The sequence below is a fragment of the Tinamus guttatus genome, unplaced genomic scaffold, assembly GCF_059628265.1.
Source record: "Tinamus guttatus ecotype Peru unplaced genomic scaffold, ASM5962826v1 Tinamus_guttatus_pri_ptg001084l, whole genome shotgun sequence".
Classification (NCBI taxonomy): Eukaryota; Metazoa; Chordata; class Aves; order Tinamiformes; family Tinamidae; genus Tinamus; species Tinamus guttatus.
This window is the reverse complement of record NW_028289618.1, coordinates 138,714-146,998: the sequence shown is the minus strand read 5'-3', so window position 1 is coordinate 146,998 and position 8,285 is coordinate 138,714. Positions and strand designations below refer to the sequence as shown.

Sequence of the window (8,285 nt, the reverse complement as noted above, 5' to 3'; positions counted from 1 at the left end):
TAGCGTTATTGTTGCAGTCAGCCTGGGGCCGGTGACAGGCAGTGTCTCCTCCACAGATGGGGGAGCTGAGCAGGAGAGGTGGGAGGTGCAGCCACGTGGCCAGCGTGTGACCAGGAAGCTCATTGGGCGGGGATAGGGCAGATGTGGCCGGCGGCGGGGACCGGTGGCGGCAGCTCTGCGGCCGCCTCGGCTCGCTTGGCTCGGCACGACCCTCGGGCGCCAGGACGGGGCGGCAGCGGCGCGGGCCGGTGATGGCCGCGCTGCTCGGCGGGATCCTGCTGTGGGCGGCGGGTGGGCCGCGCCGCAGCGCCCCCTGCAGGGCGAGCTGGCCCGGCACCGAGCTCAGCCTGCCCACGGGTGGTGCTCTGTACGACTACATCGTCATGACTGCTGGGGATGTACCTCCGCTCATGTCCAGTGGCAATGAGGAAGAAGAGAAGGACTACAACGGTCCTACTCCAGGAGAATTGTTGGAACACCTTTTTAAGAAGAGAAAAGTTGGAACACCTTTTTAAGAAGAGAAAGAAACTGGTCAGGAAACAAACATCCAAGAATACTGTCTTGGGAAAATGATGATAAAGAACCCACCATCAGAACCAGATCAAGAAGAAAAGGAAAATCCAAAAGAGAGTGCAAAAGAGATACCTACAAAAATATAGATGAGTAAATGACCCCATACTATCCTGTAGAAATGGGAAATGGCACACCTTGTAGCTTCAGACAAAACCTACCCCAATCAAGCACAGTGACATACATCTGCCATCCAGAAGCTAAGCACGAGATCCTCTCTGTAACCGAAATCACAACTTGTGAATATGAAGTGGTTATACTGACACCTCTGTTATGCAGCCATCCTAAATATAGGTTCAAGGCTTTCTGTGTGAATGACATCTTTTGCCAGCCACTACCAGGATCACCCCTTAAATCCCATAACCTCAAACAGCTGGAGAAACAGCAAGAATTGATGAAGATGCCTTTTAGAAGAATCAAGGAGGAAGAAATGCATTCAACAAAAGAAGAGAAATTTTCTTCCATCCATAAACCAGTTGTTGTTGGAAACCACCAACTCTTGACTGTGGGAACAACCCATATCTCCAAACTGACTGATGACCAACTTATAAAGGAGTTTCTTAGTGGTTCCTACTGCTTCCATGGGAGGGGTTGGTTGGTATGTTGGGGCCTTAGTAAGAATATATAGGAAAGTGGAGTTTGTGGGGAACTGGACCGACGCCTAGCAACCAAGCACCTGGAGGAGAACCAATCAGCTGGGAGCCTGTAGCCAATGAGTGCTGCTCCTCAGCGCATGCCCACCTGCACTGGTATAAAGCCCTGCTGCAGACAACAGCAGGGTGGAGTTGACCTCACTTTGTGTGGAGGTGTTGTTTGCTCTGGCTTGTGGGGGAGGGCCCTGGCACTTGGTGCGAGAGTGACCCTCGACATCTGGTGACCCTGACGTGATCGTGCGAGAACGCGAGGGATCTTACTGGAGAAAAGCGGATTGTGATCACGACCTGGTGAGTCAGAATGGGAATTGGCGCATCTAGAGTGGAAGTTGCTGCAACAGCAATGGAACATGATACTGTTGAACGCTTTGTAAGGCTTGCTCAAAAAACTAAGATTGAGGTCTCAAACTGAGTTAACCGATTTGTTGCTATTTTGTAAGAAGAGAAAAATCATAGAAGAAGCCTCCCAGGCATGTAAATTTGAATCATGGGAGTGAGTAGGAAAAGAACTATGGGATGGTGTACAATTAGGCTCGGAGGAAGCGTGGTGCCTCACAAAAACATATCGTCTCATATGGCCTATGTTTTGAGCGGTTAGTCGCTATTGCGTTCTGGGAAGCGCTCCATGGAGAAGAAGAGGAAAATGGGTCTGAAAGTTCTGAATGTACTAACAATACTGAGCCAAATCAGTGTGAGAAAATAGATAATAAGAAAAAGGTAACCTCACCTAAACAGGCATGTCCGGTAACTTTGGCCGAACAAGAAGTATGGGGGGGAGTGGATGAGTATCTCCCCCCATGGGAGGGGGAGGAGCGACCACTCCCCACAGCACCCGAATGGGAGAAGCGACCACCTCCCACAGCGCCCGAATGGGAGGGGGAAAAGCGACCAACCCCCACAGCGCCCGAAATGGAAGTGGACCCAGTTAAAGTACCGATCCCAGATGGATCGGACGATGATAATGCCGTGGTTCAAAAAATGCGACAAGAACTTCGGGGACAGGCAGAGAGAATGACAGAATTATTAGAACAAATGCGGCGATTAGCCTGTGGGTCCAAGGCCAGAGATGTGAAGGCAGCATATAAGGCTGCCCACAGGGCTATAGTGGAAGGGTTGGAAAATGTAGACAAACAATTGGAGCGGTGGGAGGCATGAAAAGATACTCCTAAGATTCAAAAGAAAGCAGCTGGAGGAAGTGACCCAGCTGAAGAAGGATTGTTGCCGGAGCTCCCAGCCACTACAGGTGGAAGTAATGATGAGGGAATGCCACCTGTTGATCCAACATTTAATGCGGGAGCACGGTATAAAGGACTCATAGAGAATGCTCAACTACAAGGAGAATTTGTATTAACACCACTAGCAGCTCCTGTAGTAACGGGAGCCCAGGGCCCTAGGTGGGAACCTCTCGATTGGAAATTGGTTCAAGGCATACAAAAAACAGTAATGCAGTATGGGCACGACAATAAGTTGGTGAGAAATCAGGTCTCTGCCCTGTTTAAATATTCCCATATGGTGCCTGCAGATAGCAGAGCAATAATGGAGCTCCTGCTTTCCTCTACCGCTTATATGCTTTGGTTAGCAAAATGGCAGGAAAGATTAGAGGAAAAACAATTGGAGAATCTAAATCGCAGTATGGATGATCCATTAAGGGTTGCCACCCTTGATCAACTGATGGGCAATGGGCGTTACCGGGCAACCGAGGCCCAGGCAGCGCTCCACCCTCGGATACTACAGCAATCAAAAAATGCAGCGCTAGCCACTTTTCTTGCACTACCACAAATAGGAACGCCACAGTTGCCATACACAAAAATAATACAAAAGCCGAATGAGTCTTTTTTCAACTTTGTTGATCGGCTGAAGGAAGCCCTGGATATGGCACCTAATGTGCCTGCGGAAATGAAAGCAATATTGGCAAAAGATCTAGCAGTTCAAAACGCAAACCAAACTTGCAAGCAACTATTAGCTACTTTGCCACCAGGAGCTTCAATTGTCCAAATGATAGAGACCTGTGCCCGAGCGCCAATGATGGAGGAAGAACAAAAGGCAAAAATACATGGTGCGGCTTTGGCCGCAGCAATTAAAGGAGAAAGAATGTCTAGAAAGGGAGACAAGAGATTTCATGGAACATGTTTCCTATGTGGTCGATTAGGACACATGAGGAGGAAGTGTCCTAACAGATTCAGGATGGAAGGTATGGGCCCGAGAGGATTTAATGGGACCTGTACGAGATGTCAAAGGCTCGGGCATAAGGCAGCGGAGTGCCGGTCACCGTTCTGCAAGAACGGCATGCCAATACAGGGAAACGGGAGCCGCCGCGTTGTGAGGGACGTGGCAAACAAGTATCCCCAGACGATGGCTGCCTCCATGAACTCTCCACCGCAACCCGCGGAAGCACAGGAGTCAACCTCTCTGTGGCAAAATCCACAGTGATTAGAGACTGACGTGCACATATTAGAATTGATGTGCACTGGTCCCCTGGGGAGGAGCTGAGAGCCAGCGACCCCCCCCAACTGCCACCCTCTTCTTCTCCTGCCCCCCAAGCTGCAGTGTTGCTGGGAGCAGGCCAGGGCGGGCGGACGAACCGGGCAGGTTAATGAGCAGTGGATGGAAGAGCAGATTTGTGGTCCTCTCAGAGGTGGCAGTGAAGTGCAACTCTAGCACAGGAAAATGAGTGAGCTTGACCAGTTACGCCAGGAGGCCAAGCAACTGAAAAACCAAATCAGGGATGCTAGGAAAGCATGTGCCGATGCCACCTTGGCTCAGATCACAGCCAACATTGACCCCGTGGGGAGAATTCAAATGTGTACTAGAAGAACATTCTGGGGACACTTGGCTAAAATTTACGCAATGCACTGGGGGACTGATTCCAGGCTTCTAGTCAGTGCCTCCCAGGATGGCAAGCTTATAATCTGGGACAGCTATGTCTCTTCCTAGCTGGTTATGACAACTTCAACTACAAGGTCTGGGATACACTGAAAGCTGATAGTTATGATCAGCAAGGACACCTGCTCTGTGTCAGTTGCTTAGGTGTGACTGATGATGGAATGGCAGTGGCAACAGGATTGTGGGACAGCTTCCTCAAGATCTGGAACTGAAAAGAGCGGCAGACTCCGTGACTGGAAGAACTTTCCAGCAGTTGAAAACTAAAAATGATAGCATATCCAGTCTGACCATACTAACTTGGACCCCCATCCTCCCCAGCTCCAAAGGGCAAGATTTTTTCCTTCTCCTGTTGCTGAAATGAAGAGCACAATTACCTTTCCAAGAAGAATTTCTGTGGTTGTAAGCAAAATGAAATTGTGTATTCCTTTGGGACCATTTTCTTTTGTCTTGGGAATTTAAAAATGAAACATTATCATAAAAGTGTGACCAGAATGATCATACTTGTGTTTGCAACTATGTTGCTTTGTTTTTGTTTATAATATTTTGATGCATGATATTGCCAATTTTTGTTTTTGTAAAAAGAGGGGAAATGCTGAGACTTACAGCTATGTTACTTCGTAAATGCTGCAATGTTTATTGCTAATTTTTCTTTTTTGGAAAAAAGAGGGGGAGATGTTGGGGCCTTAGTAAGAATATATAGGAAAGTGGAGTTTGTGGGGAACTGGACCGACGCCTAGCAACCAAGCACCTGGAGGAGAACCAATCAGCTGGGAGCCTGTAGCCAATGAGTGCTGCTCCTCAGCGCATGCCCACCTGCACTGGTATAAAGCTCTGCTGCAGACAACAGCAGGGTGGAGTTGACCTCACTTTGTGTGGAGGTGTTGTTTGCTCTGGCTTGTGGGGGAGGGCCCTGGCACTTGGTGCGAGAGTGACCCTCAACATCCGTAGAAGTACGAATTCTGCTATGGCAAATATGTTACCATGATGATAATGAAAGTGGACGTGGACTCGCCAATGCTGCAGCATTTGGGGAGAAAAGAACCAACCCAACCTAGTAAAGCCATGGTGGAGGTGCGGGACCCAGGAACGGGCTGGTGGGAAAAGCAGTACCACTGATAACATGGGGGCGAGGGTATGCTTGCGTCTCCACAGATCAAAGCCTGCAGTGGATTCCTGCGTGATGGGTCCGACTGGCACTAGCGGCAATCTTCTCCTCCCTTTCTTCATTATCCTCACTGGAATCATAATGGCAAAAAAAAACAAAGGGGGATATGTTGCAGTCAGCCTGGGGCCAGTGACAGGCAGTGTCTCCTCGGCAGATGGGGGAGCTGAGCAGGAGAGGCGGGAGCTGCAGCCATGTGGCCAGCGCATGACCAGGAAGCTCATTGGGTAGCCTCACGCCTGGTCGGTGCATGATCACCTGCCTGATTGGCTGGTTGAGTTGCTGGGCTCTGCCTGCTGTCCAGGCAGGGCAGTGGCTGCTCCGGGATTGGAAACTACATAAGTTGTGTTTAACCCTAAATAAAGGTCTTTGGCTCACCATCACAGAGACCCTGCTCCTCCATACCCCTGCATGTTATAGCATCCACTGTCATATCATGGTCTGTTAGTTACCCCTGAGGCTCTGAAGGGTTTTCTAGAAGAAAACAGTCATCAGTAGATAATGTGGCATCTTGAGTTTTGCAGAGACTTCTGAAGAGGAAATTGTTTTTCTTTAGCTTTTTTTTTTCTTTGAAATATTTCCATTCCTTTTTGCTTTTAACCCACTTAAAAGTATCATTAGGAGTCAGCTGAAACTATGCTGAAGTAGTACGGTCACAGCAACTGAAGAGTTTATCACAGGATGAGACAGCTCTTGTAGGAGCTGTTGTCACAGAAACATTTCTCTCCCCACAGCAAAAGCCAATGCTGAGTAGGTGTGCAGAAGAGTTTCGTGGCCTTGGCCTTTGTGAAAATTAGTGTGCACCTGAAAAAGAAGCAGGAAAGTGGGAGAGAAGCAGGAAAGTGGGAGAGAAATCCTAGGAAAGAAGGAATATAGTAAGGTGCCCCTGAAAAGCATGTAGAAGACAGGGCTTTCACGCTCGGCACTGCTAGAAGCAAAGTGGGAACTGTAAGCAGCTTGGTGGTGGTGGTTGCTTTTTTTTTAAGGCAGTAGCAGGACTTTCTACATTTTTCAGCAGGCAGCGTGTCCCCAAGTGAGGATCTCATTACTGCAACCAACCTGTCTGATGGCCATGGGAGATTTGTCTTTTGGCATTGTAGGACAGTACTGTGAAGGTTCATTTTTATTTATTTGTGTGTTTTGGGTTTTTTTTTTTTTTTAACCCTGTAAAGGATCACTCTGTAGGGATTAAATAGTTAATGTAGAGTGTGCTAATAAGCTAGTCAATACTTAGTCTCAAAGTGCAAGGACTCTTGATAAATGGCATGACAGGTGACTCTGCATGGAGGGGTTGCCTATCTGCAAGGACTCCTGATATATGGCAAGTCAGGATGTCCTGCATGGAGGGGTTGCCTATCCAGGTGTCCCAGTCAGCAATAAAATATAGATAACATTGACATGAAATAAGAACAGGAGAACGGGAGGGGGAACATTTTTTGGGGTAAGAACGGTATAAAAGAGGGACGACCGAAGCGGTCGGGGTCCGTGATGTGACCCCTGCGTGGGAAAGCCCGGACCCCAGCTAGCTGGTAATACTTATTATCTTTCTCCTATTATTAAAAGGCACAATATATCAATGGTGTTTGCCTCTTTCTCCGTCAATTTGAAAACCGGACCCAGCAACTCCAGAGTGTGTGGGATATCCCAGCAGCATTAGGACCCCTGTAGTCCTGCCTCATGCACACATGTGGGGAGGGGTGCAGGGAGATTGCTTGGAGGAAGAGCATAAAGGCCATGGTTGCTTACCCTCATTAGCATTAATCCCATTAATCCTATCTCTTGCTAGAGCTCTGTGTGGATGGAGAAGCTCTTAACCTCTGTAAAACTCCCTGTCTGAAAGTTATGAACAGAGCATTGTGCCAAGGGGCTGGCAGGCACTTGAACTACATAGGAGCTGCAAGCAAGAAGAAAGGGAGTATCCTGGCCAAATTTTGGGCTTACTGATTTTTATGGTATCTGTTTAAAATATTTAGTGTACATGGGCTTCAGTTTCATCCCTGCTTTAAATTGTAGCTTGCAAAATTTCTATTTGATAAACTGAAACCACATGGGAAAAGAGCTTTTTAACATCCATGTAATCTAAAAGGGAGTTATATATGTAAAATACAGTATTTTAAAATTTTGCTGAAAACACATTGCTTCTGCATTGACTATTCTTATACCAGAATTTTGGGTTGAAGACAATTATTTTCAGCCAAAGCTCTAATTTAACCCATAAGCAATTTGTTTTAGTGTCAGAAACATTGAACAAACCTGAAGGACCACAGTGCTGGTTTATATTATGAGATATTGAAAAGCTTTCTTTCTTTTGGTAGTTTTATTTTACCATAAGAATTGCATGTACAGTTCTCTTAAGAGAAATAATTAGACTTCTTTAGGTAAAATAAATAAATAATAAAAAAATCATGACCAAGTTCTTTTGTAGTGTAGTTGCAAGTCTGAAATTAATGGTATAGCTCTAGATTTACTCCACTTGTGGGACTGTGGCCCAATAGTGTGAGTATATAATTTATGATTTATGCATTTCTAGGCACTGCTTTTTAAAAGTTACTCTAAAATATTTATCATAAAGGCATTTCTGGATTTAAGATATGGGTTAAAAAGCAATTCTCCTTAAGTTTTCATGCAAAAGCTGTATGAGTTCATGTGTAACTATCAGGCACTATATACAGTTATCTCTGCACATAAAATCTATGTAATTCCAGTTTGCTCACATACTTAAATCTTTTTTTTTGCTTAAAAAAAATTTGGGGATGACTTTCAGATCTATCTTTGAAGCTAAAGAATTTCTGGTTGAGGTATACAGGCATGTTTACTAACAGCAATGTGTTGTAGAGTTTTAAGTTAATGTTGGGCGTAGTTGCTTTAACTCATATATAAATAGAGCATGCTGGAAATGCAGTATTTCAATGCTATTTTTTTTTTTGTGCAAGATAGAACTGATTAGTATGGCAGAGCTCAGATAGCATATCTTACAAAAGGCCTGATAAACATAGAGCTGCAGGATGTTTTTGTCA

At 46.2% G+C, this 8,285-nt stretch overlaps 1 pseudogene; it reads left to right on the top strand.

Moving 5' to 3' along the window:
• Window positions 1-251: 251 nt before the first annotated feature.
• LOC148590832 (endoplasmic reticulum lectin 1 pseudogene) lies at window positions 252-5,161 on the top strand (annotated as a pseudogene).
• The last annotated feature ends 3,124 nt before the right edge of the window (window positions 5,162-8,285 follow it).